The sequence below is a fragment of the Urocitellus parryii genome, chromosome 6 (assembly GCF_045843805.1).
Source record: "Urocitellus parryii isolate mUroPar1 chromosome 6, mUroPar1.hap1, whole genome shotgun sequence".
Taxonomy (NCBI): Eukaryota; Metazoa; Chordata; class Mammalia; order Rodentia; family Sciuridae; genus Urocitellus; species Urocitellus parryii.
The window spans coordinates 68,317,430-68,343,012 of NC_135536.1; the positions used below are offsets into that span (position 1 = coordinate 68,317,430).

Genomic DNA, 25,583 nt, shown 5'->3' on the forward strand with positions numbered 1-25,583 from the left:
TTATTTTTAAACATTGCTTTTTTATCAAAGTGTATGAGGACTTTGTTAGGCCAAGGCCCACCCTTTTCATCACTGTGGGTGATTTCCAGGTCTTCTCTGTAGGCCAAGATACTGACATTTCACCAAATATGTCTTAGTGTGTGTTCTCATTGTTTGGGGTGAGCAGTGGAGTTTTAAGTCCTTATGTTTTCAGACATTTTCTTATGTTATTTCTCTGACAAATTATCATTCTCTGTTTTATCACTTTTCTCTTTCAGACCTCATATTAATCAATCTTGTGAACATATTCTCTAAGAATTTTTTCCTCTTTTTTTCTTTTTATTCTATTTCCCAGGAGCTTTTATATATACATACTAAAATACATAATATGCAATGTTTGTCAAATTCTTTGTTAACTGAGATATACTACAATTAAATATATCAATTAATAAGAAAGATATTTACTTGATATATATTACATAATCATATATAAATATGCCTGTTACTATTTTGAGGATGCAAATTATTCTTATAATTATTTTAAAGATTTCCCTGAATTGCCCCTATTTTCCAGGTTCTTTTTCTCTATTTATTTTTTAATACTTATTTTTTTAGTTGTAGATGGACACAATACCTTTATTTTATTTATTTATTTTTATGTAGTGCTGAGGATTGAACCCAGGGCTTTGCACATGCTAGGAGGTGAGCGCTCTACTGATAAGCCACAAACCCAGCCCCTATTTATTTGTTTTATGATGACTATGTCACAAGTTTTTCTCAAATGTCTGGAATTTTTTTACTTTTTTTTTTTTTTTTCAGTGAGGAGCTCTGAAATGGGAGGGGGAACTGGGTGGGATTCCAATAACTTTGAGTGCAGACTTTTGTTCCTATGTCTAATGTTCTCTTGTAGACTTGATACTGAGCCTCTGAAGCCTTCTTCATGGCTAATTAGCTTTCTTTTCATTAACATTTTTGATTTTTGTTCTTTAAATTGTGACTTCCTCAATGCTATTAAATCAATTACCACACTTCCCTCCAATTTACATCTTTTATAAATCCATTAAAATCTTTTTATTGCTGGGTGCAGTGGTACAAGCCTATGATCCAGGAAAGTCAGATGGCTGAGACCAGAGGAATGTAAATTTGAGGCCATTCTCGGCAATTTAGTGAGGCCCTGTCTCACAAAATCAAAAAGTAAAAGGGCTGAGGAGGTAGCTCAGTGGTAAAGCGTCCATGAATCCAATCTCCACTACCAAAACAAACAAACAAATGAAAAATATTTTTCTTCTGTGTTTACTTTGTCCTTTATAATTAACTTTTTAAAAATTCTTTTATAATCATTTTAGAAAATGGGAGGGAAAAGAAGCTCTTGGATTACTGCAGTTTTAAACCAAAAGTCCACTGAAGGTTTAGTTAGGAATTAATTAAGTGTTAAGAATTTACATTTTTATTTTTTAATTATTTATCTAAAAATATTTTTAGTTATAGATACACACAGTGCCTTTATTTTATTTGTTTTTATGTGATGCTGAGGATTGAACCATGCCACAGTCTGGCTGGGCACAATCAGGAGCCACTTGTCAAAAGAAACTAATTTTATTTTTAGAACCACACACACCAAACAAAACAGCTCCTCAGGAAAAACCCTCAGAGCCCAACTGCCACCACCAGCTTCCCACAAGCCTCTCTCCCCACCACAAGCCTCTCCACCTCCCACAATCCTCCTGCTCTTGAGGCCGATTCGCTGGGTCGCATGGACGGAGCCAAAATAGTCCCCCAATGAGCAGCTCCGTGGTCTGAAAGGGCAGGGAAACAGCCCAGTGAGCATCACCACAGAGGAGTCAATCAGCTAGATGTTGCTGGGGCCGCTGTGAGCCAATCATCAGCTGGCAGTCTGAAAGGGTGAGGAAACAGCCCAATGAGCATCACCGCAGAGGAGCCAATCAGCTAGATGTTGCTGGGCCCGCTGTGAGCCAATCATCAGCTGGCAGTCTGAAATTTTGCTGGGGCCCCTTCGGCTGTGGCTCTCAACAGAACCCAGTGCCTCACACATGCTAGGCAAGCACTCTACCACTGAGCCAAAACCCTAGCCCACACATTTTTATTTTTAAAGAGTGACAAAACAACTGAGCCTGGTGGCACACATCTGAAATCGCAGCAACTTGGAAGGCTGAGTGAGGCAGGAGGATCACAAGTTCCAGGGCAGCCTCAGCAACTTAGTGACACCCTAAGCAACTTAGTTAGATCCTGTCTCAAAATAAAAATAAAAAGGGCTAAGATGTAACTTAGTGGTAAAGTGCCCCTGGGTTCAATCCCAGTACAAAAAATACACACACACACACACAGACACACACACACACACACACACGCTTTTATTTACTTTGAATCAAAGGGTCACAAAAATAATTTCTAAGGTCAATATCAAGCAAATAGAAAGGTGCTTTAGAAATCCAGTTACCTTGGAGTTTATTTAAACTAAGAGGAAAAGGTCATAATGTTTTCATGCAACACATATTTGACTTTTTAAACAATTGTGGCAAAAAGCAGAAAGACTTAAGAAAAACTGAGCTTGTGATCCATACAAAACACCAACATTTTGGATTGAACATAATGAAATATTTCACCTTTTGAAACACTATGCTAGACAATACATAGAGGAATGCCTTAGGTGGGTGTAGGAATACAGGTTAAAAAGAAATAAAAAATCACATTGGAACTTCTTAATTTCTTTAAAATCACTGAGAAAAAAAAGCAGCACTGACCTTCCTTCCTAATGTTACACAGTTTCTATATAGTACCTTGACTTAAATCCAAGAACAAAAGTTAATACTCTCCTCTATTTTGGTAAACAACTGTATGGTAAATTTAGATGAATTCCACCCTGGATTTTACCTGGGAGTAGCCTTTTTTAATATTTTATTTAAAAGAGGGCAGGTTTGGCACTTTAATACTAATGTTGCCAATGTTAATATTTCTCATATTTCTCCAATTTACTTTATGCATTAATTTGTGAAATCCTCATTCACATTGGTCTCCAATAACATTCCCTTATCACCATGTCCACAAAAATATTGTGTACCTTATCCACATGGAAAATTAAATCCAGTTCACAGACACACCAATACTTGAATTGGATCTAAAATGCCAAGATCACTTTCTGAAGAATCTACACAGAAGATAAAATACGGCATTGCATAATGTCTACAAATCAGTGTGATCTTCCGATTAATTAGATCTTCCAATTAATTAGATCTTCCAATTAATTAGATTCAAATCCATAGGTCACAGTAAATTATGAGCCAGGTGTGGTGGTGCACACCTGTAATACCACTAGCTTGGGAGGCTGAGGCAGGAGGATCTCGTATTCAAAGTCAGTCTCAACAACTTAGTGAGTACCTAAGCAACTTAGTGAGACTCTCTCTCTCTAAAAAAAAGGGAGGGCTGGGGATGTAGCTCAGTGGTTAAGTGCCACTGATTATGAAAATTCTGCTTCTGGAAAATTACATTGTCAACATTTTCATCTTACTTAGATACTCAATGGAAAGTCTTCCTCTTCCTGATGACTTGCTGCTGCAGATCTTCACAGTAGGCTGTTAGAACTTGGAGAAGACAGGATCACCTGGATAGATGGCTGCTGGGGGACAGGGCTGCACAGGCACTTGCCCCTGGTGCTCAGGATTACCCGCTTCCAGCTCTGTACTGGGCAAGCACTGTACAAGGGAGCCACATGCCCAGCTCCTTGTTTTTCCCTTTTAAAAGATAAAACATTGGTGACTGGAAAAAATATTAGGGGAGGGGCAACATGTAGGAAGACAAAGGTGATTTAAAGCTACAGCAAAGTGCAAGCAGACCATGGTGAGGGGCTGACTTGTTGCAAGAGTACAGCAAGAGTACAGGAAAATGCTTTTTCTTCCCTAGGCACCATCAACCAGTAGCTGAATGCAGGGTATCAAGTTGAGGGTTAAAAATGATGTCAAGGGTTTCAGTGTAGTTGACTGGGATGGTGAAGCACTAAGATAGGAAACACAGAAGGAGGAGAGTGTTATGGAACATGGGGACACCAAAGGACTTAAGACTGGGATAGAGCAGAATCAAAGGGAAAAGGTGTTTCATGAGATGGCTGGGCAGTCACGTCAGATAAAAGTAGAGAAAGCTCTTGTATTTGGTCATTAAGGAGTTGATTTGTGACCTTTAAGAGAGGTTTTCATAGAAGCCCAGAGACTAAAGCTATATTCTAGGAGATCAAAGGGAGATGATGAAATGGAGGCAGCATATAAAATTTCATAGAAATTGAAATAATAAATTAAAGGTAGAGTCACAGGTTGTTGTTGTTGTTGTTGTTGTTTTGGGGGGAGGGGTACTGGGGACTGAACCCAGAGGTGCTTAACCTCTGAGCTACATCCCCAGCTCCCTTTTATTTTTTGAGACAGGGTCTAACTAAGTTGCTTAGGGCTTCCCTAAATTGCTGAGGCTGGCTTTGAAATGGCAATCCTCTTGCCTCAGTGTCCTGAGCTGCTGGGATTACAGACTTGTGCCACCCCACCCAGCAGGAAATTATTTTTCACAATGGAAGAGACTTGCAGATTTTCAGGAAGAAGACAAATCTAGTCCTAAAAAATAGGTTAAAAATAAAATGAGGATACAATTGTTAGTTCAAGGCCTCAGAAGACATGTGATCAAGCTCTTGGAAAGAGATCAACTTCAGAGAGAAGTGCACTTGTGATGTTCCTAGTATCTCCTTCTAGTAATCTCTGCTGTCCTTAAAATTCACCCACTCACAAGGTTTGGGTCTTGCACCAGTTTAATCTGCAGGAAGCAATAATTCATTGTAATACTATTCTGAAGTATGAATTCAGTACAGAGCAAGATGAAGGAGCATCATCAGAAGAATCTAAGGTTAACTTTTTAAAAATTTTGTTGGTGCATTATAATTATACATAATTGTGGGGTTCATTGTTATATATTTGTACATGCACACAATATAAGAATATGACTTGGTCAGTTTTAAGGTTTACTTTGGCACTCCCAGTTCTAGTCACCACTGAGGTCTCTTTATCAGTGTGAGGTAAATAGACGTTGCCCAGTCTATTTAGTCATCCAACAGATAACTGCTGCATGTCGCATGCACAAGCACACACACAAACTCCCAAGTCCACCTTACTTCTCAAAAAGAGTACCGAGTTACTCCATCACTCTCCATCCTCTTTGCTTACTTTCTTTTTTTCATAACACCAATTAATATTCAGCTAACATATTTTAGCATGGCTATATCAGTTGCTGTATTATTGGAATATTTGACTACCAAGCTGATAAGGAAATAGCTGCTGCCTTAGATCCTGAGTGCATCCACCCTCCTCCTACTCCAGACTTCCTAGACCTTCCCATTATCCAGCAACTAAAGACAGAATGCCAGTCACAAGGAGGCTAAGACTAGCTCATGTTCTGACTGGGCCAAGGTAGGAGTAAGGAGGGGAGTACGTGGGAACCAATCATATGCTCAAATTTATATAACAGTTCCCTGTTATCAGCAGGGGATTTGTTCCAAGACCCCAAGTGGATATCTGAAATCTTGGAGAGTAGAATATTTTCTTCTATACTTGCATAATGGTGATAAAGTTTAATTTATAAATTAGGCACAGTAAGAGATTAACAATAACTAATAATGAAATAGAACTATAATATTATGCTGTGAAAAAGGTTGCATCACTACTTTTGTGCTTTGGAGCCATTGTCAAGTAAAATAAGGGTTATTTGAACATAAGCATTGTGTTACTATGATAGTCAATCTGATAGTCAAGAGGATTTACTAAGTGACTAATGGGTCTATAAAACTTATGCTTATTTCTGAAATTTTCTATTTAATATTTTTGGACATGGTTGACTGTGGGTAACTGAAAGGGCAGAAAGTGAAACTAGGAAAAAAGGGGACTATTGTATAGTAACAATTTATTGGTAAGTTTAATGTCAAGGAAGTTGGTGTGAGTGGAAAAGGGGGAATCAGAGAAGGAAGATGGCAAATATAAGGGAGCACAGAGGATGTGCATCATAGTTACCATAGCTAAAGTTACATTATGTACTTTTTTTTTATAACATTGTACCTTTTTAAGTATTTTTTTAGTTGTTCATGGTCATAATGCCTTTATTTCATTTTTATGGGGCACTGAGGCTCCAACGTAGTGCCTCACGTGTGCTAGGCAAATGTTCTACCACTGAGTCACGACCACATTATGTACTTTTTTTGTTTTCGTTTTTTAATATTTTTTTAGTTGTAGGTGGACACAATATCTCTATTTTATTTATTTATTTTTATGTGGTGCTGGGATTGAACCCAGGGCCTTGTGCATGTGAAGCAAGCACTCTACTAACTGAGCTATATCCCCAGCCCCCCACATTATGTACTTTTAAATATAAATTATGAATATTGTTTTTCTGCCTACTAGAAAATAAGCCGCATGAGGTCAGGTTTCTGTTCCTCATTTTTTACCCTCCAGTCTTCTATTTAAGCCCAAAGTTCTACTTATATATAGGAAATGAGGATGAGGGACTGAGGCTGTATCTCAGTGGTAGAATGTGTGTTTTGCATGCCCCAGGCCCTGGGTTCCATCCTCAGCACTCTACACTTTCCCAAATGAGGACCATAATCATGACCATTTCCTTTCATAGTCACTACATCTAGGGTGAGTAACTTCACCTATTCCAAGATCCAGCAAACCATTAAATTCTCGCTTTTCCTTATCTTAGCGGACCAAATAGGTCATTAAGTAATCTATAAATAAAAGAAGAATTGCCTAGAGCATTCTAGAGGTTGGGAGCAAATACTATAATTTATTCCACTTGGTATACATTTATGATTTTAGTTTTTCTTATTTTTATTCTCTTCTTTTCTCTTTGCTGCTGGAATTGAATATAGGGCCTCACATATGCTGAGCGAACACTCTGACACTGAACTACAATACAACCCCAGCCTCATGATTTTGCTTTTGTGTGTGTGTGTGTGTGTGTGTGTGTGTGTGTATGTGTAGCACCACAGATTGGACTCAGGGGCACTTGACACTTGAACCACATCCCCCTATTTTGTATTTTACTTAGAGACAGGGTCTCACTGAGTTGCTTAGTGCCTCACTTTTGCTGAGGCTGGCTTTGAACTTGCAATTCTCCTGCCTCAGCCTCTTGAGATGCTGGGATTACAGGCATGCGCCACTGAGCCTGACTGATTTTGCTTTTTGAAAGAAATAATTTTCTTCTTTTTTTTTCACTGCTCATTTTGTTCTAAGTGGTAGTCAAATAAGTTTTTGTAATTTTTTTTAATGTGGAAGATTTCTGGAAGAAGTTATTACATGCTACAAGTTTAGGGGAGAAATGCTTATCAAAAGTAATAAATATTGTAGCACAAACCAACAATTATCATGCATCAATTTTTAATATTTAAACCTAAGGGTGGGAAATGTTAATTAATTAAATGAATATATTCATGTTGAGACTGTAATCTACTTAATGTTCTTTTAATCTTCTATCAAACCTAGGAATAAGTTTCACTTCATGAGCCTGACAGCAATCATCTGTAATCATTTGTAATCATCTGATTACAAATTTATTCAAGCTGCTGGCTCTCATGGTGAGTATTTATCTCCATCACAACATTTTTTTTTTTTTTTTGGTACTGGGTATTGACCTAGGGGTGCTTTACCACTGAGCCATTTCTCCAATCCTTTTATTTTTTTTGAGACAGGGTTTCTCTAAATTGCTTAGGGCCTCGATAAGCCACTGAGGCTGCCCTTGAATTTATGATCCTCTTGTTGCTAGGATTAAAAGCATGTGCCAAAACATATATATTTTTTTTTTTTTTGCAGTACTGAGATTGAACCCCAGGCTCTAGGGATGCTAGACAGGCTCTCTCCAGCATTTTTAAGATAGTCTCCCTGAGTTTATTAGGCTGACCTTGATTTTTTTTTTTAATACTAGGGGTTGAATCCATGGATACTTTACTACTGAGCTACATCTCCAGCCCTTTTTATTTTTTATTTTGAGAGATGATCTTACTAAATTGCTTAGGTTGACCTCAACTTGCATCCTCCTGCTTCAGCCTCAGTTGCTGGGATTACAGGCCTATGCCACTGAGCCCAGCAGGCTGGCCTTGAATTTGCATTCCCCTGCTTTAGCCTCCCAAGGTAGCTGGGATTATAGGCATGCACCACCATGCCCACCTTAAATGTATTTTTAAAAATGAGAGAAAACATGGCATTATTGCAATATGATACTATTATTATTGCTCATATTATTAAGATCCTTGCAATCAAGCCTGGGTGTTGTGGTCCAGGACTATAATCCCACCTACTGGGGGCAGGGGGGATCACAAATTCAAGGCCAGCCTTGGAAATGTCCTATTTCAAAAACAGAAAATAAAAAGGGTCAGGGATGTAGTGGTAGAGTGTCCCTGGGTACACACACACACACACACACACACACACACACACACAACCCTAACAATCATGATTAGACCTATCTTTAAAATCTTTGGTGCATTTTAAGATATTGTATTAATCTGGCATGGAATTTTGTTTAATATAATGCTTAGAAAATTAAAATCTAACCTCCTAACAAATTCTTCCAAAAAGAGACACACAGTAAGTAGAGATACTGTTGGTATGTATTTGAGTCTGTGGGCCAATGTCTCCAGGAATCCTACAAAACAAAGTGGAAGGTTGTCCTATTTTTTGAGAGCTCAGTGTGTATGTGTGTGGGGGGGGGAGTTGGGAATGTGGCTCAATGGTTAAGTACCTCTGGGTTAAATCCTCAGTATTTAAAAAAAAAAAATTAAGACTAAAAGGTAAGAAAGGAAAGTGTAAATGTGTATTCATTTAGCAATTCAATAGCTCTGTTTTTTTGGTACTGGGGTGGGGGCAGTTCTACCCGAGGTACATCCCAAACCCTTTGGGTTTTTAAATTTTGAGAGTCTTGCTAAATTCCTGAGGCTGGTCTCAAACTTGCAATCCTTCTGTCCTAGCCTTCTGAATTGCTGCAGTTGTAGATGTGTACCACTGTGCTAGGCAGTAATTCAATCTCTTTCAGCTCTTCATTTATTTACATTTAGAGTCAATCTGGTAGCATACTCCTTTGATTAACTTCACATGAAAGGGTAAATATGCATTTTCACATTTTATGTAATAAAGAAATGAAATTTTTTTCATATAATTACTAAGATTCCAAGCCATTCCTTTTGGTCCTACCATATTTCTCTGTTTAAAATAAAGCATGGTCCTAATCCTTAATTAAACAGAAGATCCAAACACTAGTTTATCAAATACTTTTTTTTCCTTCTCCTAATTCCATGCATTTGTAACTATTTTGATATTTGTTCATTCTTTTAACTTCAAAGGGGTAGGAAGAGAATAATGAAGCATGGGACTAAGGGTATAGCTCAGTTGGTAGAGTGCCTGCCTTGCATGAACAATGCTCTGGGTTCAATCCTCAGCACCTCAAAAATAAATGAGAGAATAATGAAGCTTAAACATCACTTTTTGGTAGCTGTATGAAAAAGTTTTCTGGAGGTATGTGGTATTTTTGATTAACATAATTATCAGTTTCAGTACCAGCCCTACCTCCTCCCCCACTTTCATCTCTACAAAGCAAAAGAGGTTAATAAAGTCCATCTTAAAACTGAAGGAGTTTTAACACCACTACCTCTTGAAAAGAGCAGTTTGTCATAGTGACTAGTATAAAACCAGCCAGCACCTGTCACAAGATATTCTCACCACCCCCAACCTCTGGTTTCAAGGACAGCCTTGTTGACATTTCCGGAAGCTCCAGAGTTGGTGGCTTGCCAGCAAGTACTCCTTATGTAGCAGAGGCAGTGGTAGAGGCATGCCTGTCTGGGTGTGGGCCTCTATGTATTGGACAATCTTCAAAGAACTCTGGGATTCAAGATTTGGGCCAAGGAACATGGTGCTTAGCACTAGCCCTTAAAAAGCTAGGGTCTCAAAGATAGTCAGTGGAATAAGGCAGGGAATTAGAGAGCCAAGGCCAGGGCTGTTCCTTTCAGAGATATTTTATCAGAAAGGGGAAATGAGATCGTTTATATATATTATATGCTTATATTAACCTACTCCCACAAATATAACAAAATATCAAACATTGTTCTCTGGAATAAATTCTAAGTCTCAAACCCTACTCTTTAATGATCTGAAGTTCTTCTATATATATGACTGTAATAATCAGTTTTCAACTTGATGATCAGTACCTATTCAAATACTCTGTGTTGCTGGGAAGGTATTTGTAGATAAGATTAACATTTCATAATCAGTAGATTTTAAGGAGATTATCCTTGATAATCTGAGTGAACCTGAATCAACTGAAAGGCCTTCAGAGCAAAACAGCAGAACAGGTTTGCCCAACAAAATTCTTCTTGGACTGTAGGTCATGCCTGAGAATTCCAGCCTGCCTTCCCTGATGGCCTGCTCTACTGTTTCAGACTTGCCTAGCCAGCCCCCAACAACTGTATGAATCAATTCCTTGGGGAAAAAAACAAAACAAAACCTTACAGTATCTCTCCTATGGGTTCCTTTTCTCTGGCTGAGCTAGATATAGTGATTAAGTGTAAGAATTTGCAAGCAGTATTATGTACAATTTGGGCTTTGCAGCATATTTTATATATATATATATATATATATATATTTTTTTTTTTTTACATATTATATATATAAATATCTTTATATTTATTTATTTCTATGTGGTGCTGAGGATTGAACCCAGGGCCTCAGGTGTGCAAGGCAAACACTCTACCACTGAGCCACGACTCCAGCCCTTATATATTTTAATAGTAGCAAATACAAATATTTTGTGTACATATGTGTGTATATGGGTATATATAATTTTTGATTTACCACTTCAATGGTAGTTTCTTAAATGATAATTTACCCCCTTCATAATGCAATTTAAAACTATTTCTTAAAACTAGCTCTTTAGTGATTAAAGAATAACCTCTTTCCTTCTTTTTGGTGGGGTGGGGTATGGGATTTACTGGGGATTAAACCCAGGGGCTTTATTACTGAGCTACATCCCCATCCCTTTTTATTTTGAGATAGGATCTCACTATATTGCTGAGGCTGTCCTCAAATTTATGATCTTCCTGCCTGAGCCTCCCAAATTGTTGGGATTACAAGTGTGAGCCACTGCACCTGGCCTTCATTGATTTTTTTTTTAAACATTTTATTTTATTTTTTAAAGAGAGAGAGAGAGAATTTTTAATATTTATTTTTTAGTTATCGGCGGACACAACATCTTTGTTTTGTATGTGGTGCTGAGGATCGAACCCGGGCCGCACGCATGCCAGGCGATTGCACTATCGCTTGAGCCACATCCCCAGCCCTTCATTGATTTTTTGATTTATTTTTGATCACATAAGTTAATACCAAAATTATCACTTATTCTAATACAAATTTATTTTTACACATATATCAAAAAGTTTACACTATTATATCATGTACAAAATTTTTAAAACACAGGGATGAGAAGAAAAATAAGGTTAAAAAGTAAATACAGAGGCTGGGGATGTGATGGTAGCGTGCTCGCCTGGCATGTGTGCGGCCCGGGTTCGATCCTCAGCACCACATACAAACAAAGATGTTGTGTCCACTGAAAACTAAAAAATAAATATTAAAATTTTTTCTCTCTCTCTCTTTAAAAAAAAAAGTAAATACAAATAAGGGTTCTAATATTTTCTCCCTGCATCTCAAGAGTCACCTTGTATTTACTTTGATGCACTCCTTAAGCTACAGTCCAACAGATGATGTACAAAGATGATTGAGAGGTTCATCCCATTAAAAAAAATAATGGTATCTGTTTGAGTTTCAGTTTTTAAATTCACACACAAAAAAAGTGATTAAAATTTTTTCTCTTGAAAATAGAACACTTAAGAAAATAGGCAGTGGTGCACAACTGTAATCTCAGTGACTCAAGAGGTTGAGGCAGGAGGATCCCAAACTCAAACCAGCCTGCTCAACTTAACAAAGCTCTAAGCAACTTAGCAAGACCCTGTCTCAAAAAAAAAAAAAAAAAAAAAAAAAAAAAAGGGCTGGGGATGTGACTAGTGGTAAAGCACCCCTAGGTTTAATCTCCAGTACCAATGAATGAAAGAATGAATGATGAATGAATAAAAGGAATACTTAGGGCCTGGGAGTGTAACTCAGGGGTAGAGTATATGTTTAGCATGTGGGAGAGCTCGGTTTAATCCCTAGCAGCCCCCCCACACCAAAAAAAGTGAACAGTTATTAAACAAATCAACAATATTACATTTAGGTTTGCACCCAAGAGAAATAGAAACACATACCATGCACATATGAAAATGAAATTTAAAAAAAAAGAAATGAAATGTAACACTTGGGGATCGTCCAAAAGCCCTGTGAGAACTTAAAAAAGTTTATACACAACAGCTGGGGATGTGGCTCAAGCAGTAATGCGTTCCCCTGGCATGCCCAGGGCGCTGGGTTCAATCCTCAGCACTAAAATCAAATAAAATAAAGATGTTGTGTCCACCGAAAAACTAAAAAATAAATATTAAAAAAATTGTCTCTCTCTCAAAAAGAGCTTCACCTCACCTCTTAAAAAAAAAAAAAGTTTATACACAACAGGCCAAAGTGCACACAATTTATTCAATCAGTTGATTTATCACTTAGCTAACCACTGCTAACCACAATAACAGCCTTGATGCCTTGAATCACAGAAGCCTTGATACAGTTTTTAATGGGTTTTATTCTTAGTCATAGAATATTCAATTTATATCCCAAATGGATCACTGATTTAAAATAGGATGCAAAAGCAAAGAAAAGAACATAAAACAGGAGGTTAAAAAATACTATTAAAATGTTGATTAATGAAAGCATTAAAAAGTAATTTTGCATTTTTGACTCAAGGTAATCTTTACTGTAATGATACATTTCACTTAGTATACTGCACAGAATATTAAAGGAGAACTAAAGTGGTTTTTCATCCAATGTTACACTTCATTTATATGGAATAAAGAGTTACATCTGTAATGTTCCATTTACATACAACCTGAAACCTCTAATGATTTTGAAGAAAAAATACAGGACAATATTTTTTAAAATAATTTTATTTTTTAAACAAAGATGAAGTAATTCCAACCATCAGTCATAAGAGCCTTTTTTGCTTTAGCTTAATCCTATAAAGTGTAATTTTTAAATCTAGAAAAATTGCTTTTTGGGGGGTACCAGGCATTGAACCAAAGGGGTACTTAATCACCAAGCAACATCTCCAGCCCTTTTTATATTTTATCAGAGACGGGGTCTCGTTGAGTTGCTTAGGGCATCGGAAAGTTGCTCAGGCTGGCTTTGAACTCAAGATCCTCCTGCCTCAGGCTCCCCAACCGCTGGGATTACAGGCGTGCACAACCCACCGCACCAGGCTGTTCAAATATTTTCAATGGTCACCCATATGAAAATTAAAGGCGGTTTTGTTGTAATAGCAAAAATTTACAAACAATTTTAATGCACACTAACTATGAACACCTAGCAGAGTGCCCGACACATCAGTCTGTAAACAAGTTTCTTGAAAACACTAACATTTATCTTTTATGAGCACACATGACATTTTTCAACTGTATCTTTGCCTTTAACAGTGCTGATATACTAAAGGATAAAAGCATAATAAACATCAAAACCACAATAAACGTCAACAGGTATTAAGAACAATGTGGAAAAACTACACCAACCACCACACTTATCCTTTAGGACCTTAGCGTCCCGGACTACAAATCCCAGAGCACCCTGGGGCTAAGGTGGAGCTACTTACAAATTGATAACTTTTTCAATCCAATGATAACCACAGAATTCCTAAACCACAGTCGCGCCAGTGAGAAATTGAAGGAGTGGATCCTCCGCGTTCAAACATGGAATTAGGGTTCCTGCCCTGATTTTTCAGGGCCTGACTCTACCAAATTATTTCTCACCCTCAGTACAAGTCACCATAACAGTTCTCTACCCGTGTTTGGATCAGTGGAAGCGCTAGCGTCTAAACGCTGAAAAGAACCCACATATCCTGATATCAACAGGAAGTTTTGGAGTGCTGAGGAAGAGGCGGAACCTGCTTTTTTCTTGCCCTTTATTGGACGCGGCTGAAACTTCCATCCCAACCAATGGGGTGGTTGAAACTTCCGTTAACGCAGCGTATGGACTGTGCTGTGTGACGCTTTACGTAAACTGGGTCTACGCAGGCGCATACGCCTTTCTACCGTCCAATCGGGAGCTAGCTAGAGGATAGTTTATGAAGAAGACCTGTCGCCTTCACTCCCCAGCTTTTTTTCTTCCTCGGGGTTTTGGCCTCCTTTCTCCTGCTAACCAATCCTCTGCATTTTCCTTTGCGCTTTTATCCAATCAAAGAGGTGGGGGGGCGGAGTTCCGGACGTCAGCTCTCAGCTACTATCGAACTCGCGATTTTTCTCCAGCTCCAGTTTGGGGTTTGCAGCAGAGGTACTTTTTTGCAGGGCTGAGCGGGGACGGTCCTGGGATGGGCAGCTGTCTTTTGGCAGGCGACTAGAGCCCGGGTGGAGTCATGAAAGCCCGAGTCACTGAATCTCTAGGGTGGGGAACTCCGAGGGAAATCGGAAATGACGGGGAGGAGGGAGCACGTGTTGTGGCTTCTCGCATGGGGTCAGAGTCCCTGGATCAAACCGGCACGTCCTGCTGCATTGCAGGGCCTTGTGCAGGTCAGGCTGGTGTTGCCGACGCCTTCCCCAGCTCCTGTGCTCTGGGTCATTTTATGGTAAAAGCTAAGCACCAGTTTCCAAGGAAGGGTCACAAGTCCTTTTTTCCTTCACTTTCCCTCTCCTCACGCCTTCTGCGTTTGGCATTTTTCCATGTTAGCAGATTTTCACCAGGGAAGAGACCCTGGTGAAAATCTGTAGTATGTGCTATAATAACAGCTACTGTGCTAAGCACTTTGTATGTATTATAACATTGAATCTTCACAGCATTCTAGAGGTAGGCGCTGTTAATAGTTCTCATTTTCACAGAAAGAAACGGTCTTAGACATTAATTTACCCGTCCATGTGTGTAGCTTTATTGAATAAAAGCGCAAAGGAAAATGCAGAGTGTGGCATTCGGCTTACAGGGATGTAAAATTAAAAGATTGTATTACTTACAAAATGCTACTTCTGTTTTCTAATTTGAGATTATTTAAAATTACTTTAAAATAAATTTGAAATTAAGTTGATTATGATAATGGTGGTAAACTGATAAAGTAGAAAGACATCAGAGTGGAGGCAGTTTTGGACCTTTGGTTAAGTCATCCTCTGCTTCTTCAACTGTAGAATTAAAATCAGTAGCAAATTTGCCTATTTCTTAACAGTTGTGAGGAACAGATGAGAAGTTTATGTAAAATGTGTTACATCAACTACACCTGACTGTATCTGCGTTTCAGATTCTGTTCTGACATTTGGACTGTCATTTGAACCCACTGTACAAAGTAGAACAGTGGTAGCATGTAGCATAGAAACACACCTCTTAAGCCTATCTAGATCACTTGCCTTCTTGTCCTGGGTTCAGGACAGTTCTGGTGTGCGAACTGAGAAGTGTCTGGATTGTGTTCTTTCCTTAGGCTGTTCTATGTTTAAGACAAAAATAAATCAGCCAACATAACTGCTTTTCTGAGTTCTTTTCTCTCACCTTGTTCATCAGTATTTGAGTTGTATTTTTGTTTTAACCTAAAGTTATGACTACCCTTTCTGCAGCTTATATGTATTACAAATAGAGTTGAAATCACAGGGGAGCTTAAAATGCTGAGTTCCATCCCCAAGCCTTTTTTATTTTTTATTTTGAGACAGGGTCTTGCTAAGTTGCTTAGGAACTCACTAAGTTGCTGAGTCTGGCTTTGAACTTATCCTTCTGCCATAGCCTCCCTAGTCGATGGGATTGCAGGCACTGTGCCACTGTGCCCATCTCTTTTGTTTTTTCACCATACTTCTTTGAAGGAACTGTATTTGCAGTGATTTCTGTGTATTTTCATTTACTTGATAGCAAAAAACAAGAAAATTTCTCTATTTCTAAACTGGAGCGATCCTCATGTTAATTCAGTTTAATATAAGTTGGATCATGTGCACATCACTGCTATACTATCAAAAAGGTGTATTAATTTTGTATGGCCACTATAACGAATTATCACAAACTTACTGATAAAACAAATATGTTTTCTTTCAGTTTTGGAGGTCTGAAGCCTGACTGAAATAATTTTCACTGGGCTAAAGTTAAGATATTGCAGGCCGGATTCTTTCTGATAAGGAAGATCCATTTCCTAGCCTTTTTCAGCTTCTACTGTTTTTTTATATTCCTTGGCTTGTGGCTCCTTTTTCCAAAGCGTATCATTCCATCATCATATCACCTTCTCTTCTGCGATCCAGTCCCCCTCTGTTTCCCTTTTATGAGAGCACTCATATTTACATGTAGGGCCCATCCAGATAATCAAGGATAATTGCTCCATCTCCAGATGCTTAGTAACATTTCTAAAGTCCTTTTGTTGTCGTATAATGAATATTTATAGGTTCTAGGAATTAGGACTTAGGTATCTTGGGGGTCATATTCACTCTAACACAAAGTATATAACGATTTAGTAGTGGGGCTGAGGCTGTAGCTCAGTGGCAGAGCAGTTGCCTAGCATGTGTGAGGCATTGGGGTCAATCCTTAGTACCACATAAAAAAATAAACAAAATAAAGGTATACTGTCCATCTGATTTAGTAGGGGATATAAGAGGAAAAAAATCATGTTAAATGACTAGTGAATTAGACTTTCAGTTTGCTATGAAAAGAACTTTCAGAGTTGCCGGAGGTTGGTGCTTCTCCAACTTTTCCATTGAATTATCTCTAACAGCAGAGGTAAATGAACATTCCTATCATATCTGCACTTAAGACCTGAATTCTTTAAGAAGAGTAAATCTTAAATACTTCTACCTTAAAAAATTCATGTGATGTAAGCATTCAGTTTCTTGATATGCTCATGATTGATGCTGTTTAATTATCTATTACTTCATAACATTGCAGTTTGAAGGAGAGAGATTACTGTTTATACTGCTGCTTCCTTCCCAGTTTACTGTAGTCATAGGTTTGTGTCTTGTCAGTTTAAGTAGTATGACGTCAAGTGATAGGAATTCATGATAAGAAACCATTCAACCATCAAATTAATCCTCCGAGTCCCATTGCACCTATCCCAGAATGTTTAGTAGGCTTTATAGAGAACTGGACCGATAGGATCCCCTACAGCCTCCCCTCAAGAAGACAGTAGCTCTGATGACTTCAGGTTTTTTTCTTAGAAGAAAGTCCTTGATTTCTAGAATTGCTGGCTAGAACACATAATTTTCAGGAGACAGGATCTGATTGAGTTGATGTTTTAGTCAGCTTTTTTGCTGTGTGAATAAAGGATTTGATCAGAACAACTATAGAGGAGGAAAAGTTTATTTGAGGGCTCATGGTATCAGAGGTCTGAGTCCATAGAAGGCCGGCTCCATTTTGGGGGGCTTGAGATGAGGCCGAACATCATGACGGTGTGTGTGGCAGAGGGAAGCAGCTCACATCATGATCAAGAAGTAGAGAGAGAGACTTTTCTTGGCAGATACAAATATATACACCAAAGCCATGCCCCAATTCCCACCTCCTCCAGCCATACCCTACCACTTCAGTTAACCCCATCAGGGATTAACTTACTGATTAGGCTATTTCTTATTTTTCCTCCAAATCTTCTTCTATTGTCTCACATGTGAGCTTTTGGGGGACACCTCACATCTAAACCATAGAATGATGTACCATTTAGTCCTGCCAAAATGACCCTGGAACCCAAGAAAAATCTGGATTTGTTCCCTATGATACTGGTATAGATACATTAGGATAACAGAATGTATGAAAATCAGCTTAAGTTTGGTATTCAATATAGAGTAACTATTCAGTGACAATCTCTGCTTCTTGCAGGGAGTAGGAAGGGCAAAGAGCAAGAAACGCAAGTTGAGAAGTTTCAGACCAGGGAGGAAATGACCCATATTGTTTTCTCTTACATCCTGTTAGCTAAGAAGTTTATCACATATCTATACCTAACTGATGTAATTTTGTCTCTAGCTAGTGATCTGCTGATGTGCTAGCAGTCTGTGCTATCTATATTGGTGATACATCTAGCCAGCTATTTAACAGTCCTTAGTTTCCAGTCCTTTAAACTTTTCTTTAAAACTTCCCATTGTCATCTAAATGTTTCTTATTGGGCAAAGACCCTTTTAAGCTGTCTCCAGACCTGTGATGCTGACTTATCCACAACAAAAAGCCTTTCATTTTATTTATTTATTTTTTTGCTACTGGGGATTGAACCAAGGGGGCACTTAACCACTGAGCCACATCCCCAACCCTTTTTATCTTTTATTTAGAGATAGGGTCTCCCTGAGCTGTGGAGGGCCTTGCTAAGTGGCTGAGGCTGGCTTTGAACTTGCAGTCCTCCTACCTCAGCCTTCCAAGCCCCTAAGATTACAGGCATGTATCACCAAACCCAGCATAAGTCTCTCATCCTTTGCTCTAATAAAGTGTGAGTAGTCAAGCCCATAACAGTGTAGTGCAGCCAGCTCTCCTTTTGCTATGTGAGCAGATAGCCAGCAGTCTCTTAGAATTTTCTAGCATGACTCCTGTATCAGCAGTTTACAGGGGACCAGGTCAAAACTATGCTTGTATGTAGTTGAAAACAAGGAAAAAAATTCTACAATAGTCCATATAAACTTTTTCCAAAGAAATCTTTCCAATTTCTTTACTCTGGTACTTACATTCTTCAGTGTAGGTGTCAGATAAATTATGGAACTAGTGTTGGTCCATCTCCAATTTAAGTGGTCTACCACTCAACTTCAGGATATGAAGATATATATATAGTATACAATTTATAGGCCACAAAATTTTAAATTTTGGGGGGGAGGGTACTGGGAATTGAACCCAGGGGTATTTGACCACAGAGCCACATCCCTGGCCCTTTTTTATATCTTATTTAGAGACAGGGTCTCCCTAAGTTACTTAGGGCCTTGCTAAATTGCTGAGACTTTGAATTCACAATCCAGCCTCTGCCTCTGGAGTCTTGGGATTATAGGCATGCAACAGTACACCCAGTGAAGATTTTAATGTTTATACACTTCATTTTTGTGAAGAGTTTTCTTAATTATCTAATTATATAATTTTAAAAATAATTCTTTCCAGTAATCTAAACCTAAACTATTTCACTTATTTGTTAGATGCTTACATTGGGTTCACTAGCCCTGGTTTTTTTTTCCCCCCAATTAGCCCTGTTTCTTGATCTAGTAAGTGGCCTTCAAGTGACTAAGATCCAAAACTTTTTGAGTACCAACAGATGCCACAATGGACAGTTTGATATCATGAGTTTTTTTCAGAATCACTAAAAACTGTAAAATTACCTTTAGGCTATGTATATAAGGTGTATAGGAAGCATTTTGAATTTTGTGTTCAGACTTGGGTCCTATTCTAAGATATCTCATTATGAATATGGAAATATTCCAAAATTCAAAACACTTCTGGTACCAAGCATTTCAGATAAGGGATACCCAACCCATACTGTTGCATGGCCATATTATTTCATATTTAAGCATTTAAAATTAGATTCATTTAGTTTTAAATGCAGATTTTTCTTGGGTTCCAGGTTCATTTTGGCAGGACTAAATGGTACATCCTTCTAGCTAGTTAGATTGTACAGCACATGATAATTAGTAAAACTCTATTAACATTTTAAAGATCATAAAACTCCATTTTGTGTTCTGTATTATTTTCCAAATTTTCTTGGCCAAGCATTAATTGTTGTGAAACAACTTGAACAAGTATAAAGCATAAAATTGTTGGCAACATGGTGTGCAGAGAAGCGCTTTGAGTCAGAATATATATATCTAGATCATGCAAAATGTTTAAATTTTCTAAGTTTTGTGTATTCACTTATAAGAATAATTTTTACAAGTACTTGTCCTACTTGCAAAGTTGTAGAATCAGACAAGATGATAAATACTGTCATCCTTTGCAAAATGGTAAAATTATTTTATAAACAAAATGTAAGGTTATATTCTCAATATCACCTTAAAAGAATTCAAATTTAGTGTTCTGTTTTAAATTCTATGAGTATATGTGATTTCTTTTTTCTTTTTTTTTTTAAGCTCTTTGACAGTTTTCCTCTTCATGTGTCGAATGGATCAAAAAAATGTAAAACATTTTGTCTCTCTGAGGTTTTAAGTTGATATTACCATGCCTCAAAATTTAATTTTGCTTTGGTAATACTACAAAGTCATAGGAAAATTAGAAGAGCCCTCTTCTAAAGCTTAGTGTTCCATCTTAACCAAAAACATTTTCTTGATAATTTAGATCAGTCTGTCATGTCTAAGTATTTCTTTTACGTGTTCCTTGGTGTTAGTAGGTATCTTTTTTTTTTTTTTTTTTTTTTTAATTTGGCAGTAGGGATTGAACCCAGGCTCTTAACCACTGTGCCAAATCTCCAACCCTTTTTTGTTTTTGAGGTAGGGTCTTCCTAAATTGCTCAAGGTGGCTTTGAATTTTCGATCCTTCTGCTTCAGCCTCCTGAGCTGCTAGGATTGCAGGCATGTGCCACCTCGACCAACAGTAGTAACAATAAGTACCTTGTAGGATGTCATCAGAATTAAACTAGTGTTGGGTGCTGGGGATATCTCTCAGTTGGTAGAGTGCTTGCCTCACATGCACAAGGCCCTGGGTTCAATCCCCAGACCTCAAAATAATAATAATAATAATAATTACATTAGTGATTATTTGAAGGACTTAAAACAGTGCCTGACAAATACTGTTAAATAAATTATGTTCCTTCCCCACTAGTTTTATTCAGTATCATTAATCAACAAGTGTTAATGTGATATAAGAAAACAAGCTACACAAGATGGCTATTTTTAATTTATTATGTATCACAACTGATACTATTTTAAATCTTTTTTTTAAGCCTATAAGTATTTAGAAATTTGCATGTGTGCTACAGGTAACCACAATTTGCACTGGATTTCCCGTCATTGATATTTTCATTTCTTAAAAATAAATTTTTTTTTCATTTAATATCAAGGCTTTTCACATGTATGTATTTAAAATATTTTAATAGTATGATTGTTCAAATTATTATTAATTTCCTTAGGGTAAATAATAATTCTAATAATACAGTGAACATTTAAAAATGTTTTATATGGGCTGGGGCTACAGCTCAGTGGCAGAGTGTTTACCTAGCATGTGTGAGGCACTGGGTTCCATCCTTGGCACCATATTAAAAAAAATAAATAATAAAATAAAGCATGCTGCCCCTCTATGATTACCAAAAAAAAATTAATGAAAAAAAGTTAAAATGCTGCATAATAGGTCCTTTGTATCATTTGAGTGGCAGTATAGGTAAGTGTTTAAGAATGTGGGCTCCTACAACCAGATTTGAGTTCCAATTCTTGCTTTGCATTTGTGAACTGAGTAACCTTAGGGAAAACACCTACCCTTTCTAAGCCTTTTTGTCCTAATTATAAAATGGAAGGAGTGTACCTAATTTATACAGCTGTCTGGAAGGCTGAGGTATACTGTATAATAAAGTTATTTAGAAAAATGTCTAGCATATAGCAGGAATTCAGTAATGTTAGTTAATATTGTATCATCAGTGCACACAAAATAAACAGTCATTAGAACAAATGGCAAGGTGGTGCTCAGGTGCCTGTAATCCCAGTGACTTGGGAGGCTGAGGCAGGAGGATACCAGGTTTGAGGCCAGCCTCAGCAATTTGGCAAGACCCTCTTTCAAAAAATAAAAAGGACTGAGGTTTTAGCCTTTAAACTCCAGCACGCGCGCCTGCACACACATGCACCAAGAAAAAACGTGGTATGTGAAAAAAAACAAGGTTTAGGTAGAATCTGAGCTTCACTGAAGTTCAACCCTCCTGTCAAAAAAATAAGTCCCATCCTGTCAAATGTCTCCTGCAGGTGTTTTCCTGTAAAAATGCTGCCTCTTTTCCCACAGCATCACCTCTTCAGCTCATGCTGAATGCCAGGAATGCCGCCTTCATTTCTCATTTTGTTTTCCAACTCCTATGTGCTGTCACCGTATTTTTATGGAGATTCTCATTCTGTCAGAGCCCTTCCCTTTCTTTCTTGATCCTTCGTCAGCTTTGCATTACGGAGACCTAAAGCTGTTAGTATGTGGAACAGCAGTATATTTTCAGAAAAAAAGAAATAGGCATTAAAGCTAAATTTCTCACATTGTTTGGTTGATTTCCAACCCCTCCCTACCCGTGTGCTCTCACTAATTTTCGTTTAATGTAATACTGAGTTGTTGTTATTTTATTCCCCCTAAACATATTCCCTGAGATTATAAAATCAAATTAATGTTTTTCTTAGGAGCTATGCAGTTTGAGAGTCAAATCCCCTGAGGCATTTCTGATAAGAGGAGTATAATTTATGAATCATTGGGTTATTTTTAAAGTCTTGAATGATTAGTTATATGGATTTTTTGTACCAAAACATGTTTATGTCATATAATATTTATTACATACTAGAAATTTGAGATAGTTTGATCCTATAAGGTATTCTGTGAGATCAAAGTAGCATTTTGAATATATTATTTACTTTTGAGTTTCTAGAACCTAGCTAGTTACTACATTTAAACTGTCAAATGTTTATTGAATACTTTCTGTTCATCAGTTACTGTGGAAGACTGGAAGGTAATGTTTCCAAATTTTAACCCTTTTTTAGCTTCCTGACACTTTGGGGTGACAATTTGGGACAAATTCACCTTCTCAAAGTTATGGTTATGGATGTTCTATCCATATTGTTACTATTCAATTTATTTCTTATGTAAGAACTTTACTTTCTTAAAAAAGGTGGGGAAGATAATTGCCTCTGAGGCTCAGGAGTTGTTTTTGTGAGCCTTTCCTGTTTAAACTGCCATTGTTTCACATATGTATGTAATTCTTATCTTTGCCTCCTTGTTTTCCTCTATTGAATATATTTTGTGTGGGTTAGTATGCATACTCCTCTTACAGGAAGTAGGATTTCTTAGACTGGCAGTAGAATTAGTATTAAAGAATTGGAGAATGTGTTACTAATCCTCAAGTTTTATACTATATAAAAGGGGAAAATAAAAATAAATATGTAAAACAGATATTAACACTCTAGTATATTTAGCATGTTATTATTGCTGTATAAATAAACAATATTTTGGCATTCAGAGGACGTAAAAGCTCATTGTATGCTGGATTAATAAAGGTGTAGTAGAATTTGAAGTGGCTCTTGAGTATGGGTAGGATGTAGGATTCTTGGAGAGACTAGCAATCCTTTAAATTGTACTGACCAAAGGAATACATTTTACACAATAAATATTGAAGATTGTACAAAATACAGATATTCACAAGTTCAATTTTTCCTTCAATGTCTGAAGCCATACAGAAACAAGAAAAGAATGTTATACTTTAAAAATACTAAGCATTAAACCAGACGTGGTGGTGTACGCCTGTAATCCCAACTGCTCTGGAGGCTGAGACAGGAGGATTCTGAGTTCAAAGCCAGCCTCAGCAATGGAGGTGGGACACTAAGCAATGGAGGTGAGGCACTCAGTGAGACCCTATCTCTAAATAAAATACAAAAAAGGGCTGGGTTGTGGCTCAGTGGCTGAGTGCCCCTGGGTTTAATCCCTGGTACTTTACCCCCTCCCCCCATAAAATATCAAGCAGTGTTTGTGAAATCATACATTTGCTTTTTTTTCCCCCAGGTAATGTCATCCTGAATTTTTTTTTTTAATGACATGAAATTTTATGGTTGAAATTTCTTCTAGGGGATGCAAGAATTCTTCTGTTCATCTTTGTCCAGGAGCCATTTAGATGTTAAATAGTGTTTCCTGTCCTCTTTGTCAGGAATGAGGTAGGTCACTGCACTTGCAGATGACAGATAGTGAGAAACAAAGAGGATCTTGTAAAGTCAGCTTGAGGAGATAGGTATGAAGGGTGGATTTCAAGGTAGGATTCATTGGCTAGTTGACTCTTGCTTCCCTTTAATGAAAGATGATTCTGATTCTGAACCTACCTGACCAGCTAACAGAGAGATTTTAGGGATGCAAGTTAATCTTTTGCGTATATTTAATTAGAAGTTTTGGCAGCATGTTCAGATGAAGGGTTCTAGGCAGAAACACAGATTGGAATTTGGGGGAGATTACAGTTGAAGTAAAAGTTTAGTTCATTTGGAGCCAATAATTTACATTGTTCAGGGAAGAGAGGAACTTCTGAGAAACAGTTCAATTTCAGTTATCATGATTAACAGCAGAACTTTAATTATTAATATGTTAAAATATCCTTATGTTTGGAGTTACATTTCGATTTTTTTCAGTTCTCTTATTTTTGAACCTGCTGCTAGATGGCAGTAGTAATCAATGCCAGGGGCAAGGAACACAAGTATTGAAACAGTTTCATAGCAGAAGTCTTATTTGTAAGTAAAGTTGCAGTTAATAGTACATTATTTGCAGGCTTTTTCATCCATCACGCTTTTCTGTAAAAGTGTGAAATTTTTTTCTCTTAATATCTGGCTTTTACAGAATTATGCCTCTTGTTAGTTGTTTCTCTGATGTCAGGATCTTCTACTGTGTTTAGAGGAAAGAAAATGAGTTTAGAACTTCCTAGATTCTGATCTTCCCATGACACAGCACAAGTGTTTAATACTCTATAGCACAAGTATTGGACAAGCTATAAATATTGGTGTTCAAGGCCTTTACCACTTTTTAAATTTTTGTTTCAACATATTCCTTTTGAATATATTCTGAATTTGGAGTTTATTTTTTTAGTTTCAGTAAATTTCTTTTATTTATATGACAGCAAAATGCACTACAATTCTTATTACACAATTTTTCATATCTCTGGTTGTATACAAAGTATATTCACACCAATACATGTCTTCATACATGTACTTTGGATAGTAATGTCCATCACATTCCACCATCATTTCTAACCCCATGCCTCCTCCCTGTCCCTCCAACCCCTCTGCACTATCTAGAGTTCTTCAATTCTTCCCTTGCTCCTCCCTCTCCCTATTCTACTATGAATTAGGCTTCTTATATCAGAGAAAACTTTTGGCATTTGGTTTTGGGGGATTGGCTAACTTCATTTAGCATTGTCTTCTCTAACTTCATTCATTTACCTGCAAATGCCATGATTTTATTCTCTTTTATTGCTGAGTAATATTCCATTGTGTATATATGCCACCTTTTTTAATCCATTCATCTATTAAAGGGCATCTAGGTTGGTTCCACAGTTTCTAATCAATAAATGGGCCAAGGACTTGAATAGATACTTCTCAGAAGATGATATTCAATCAACAAATATATGAAAAAATGTTCATCATCGCTAGCAATTAGAGAAATGCAAATCAAAACTAAGATTTCATTTCACTCCAGTCAGAGTGGCAGCTATTATGAAGACAAATAACAGTAAGTGTTGGCAAGGATGTGGGGAAAAGGTATACTCATACACTGCTGGTGGGACTGCAAATTGGTGCATCCAATTAGGAAAGCAGTATGGAGATTTCTTTGAAAATTGGGAATGGAAACACCATT

At 37.4% G+C, this 25,583-nt stretch overlaps 1 protein-coding gene across 1 annotated transcript in view; it reads left to right on the forward strand.

Annotated features, from left to right (window-relative positions):
• The first annotated feature begins 14,402 nt into the window (after positions 1-14,402).
• Wdr89 (WD repeat domain 89) overlaps positions 14,403-25,583 on the forward strand; it is a 35,156-nt gene continuing 23,975 nt past the window's right edge. The window contains exon 1 of the mRNA XM_026385142.2: positions 14,403-14,462. The gene's annotated coding sequence lies outside the window, so the exon portion shown is untranslated. The remainder of the gene's footprint in view (positions 14,463-25,583) is intronic.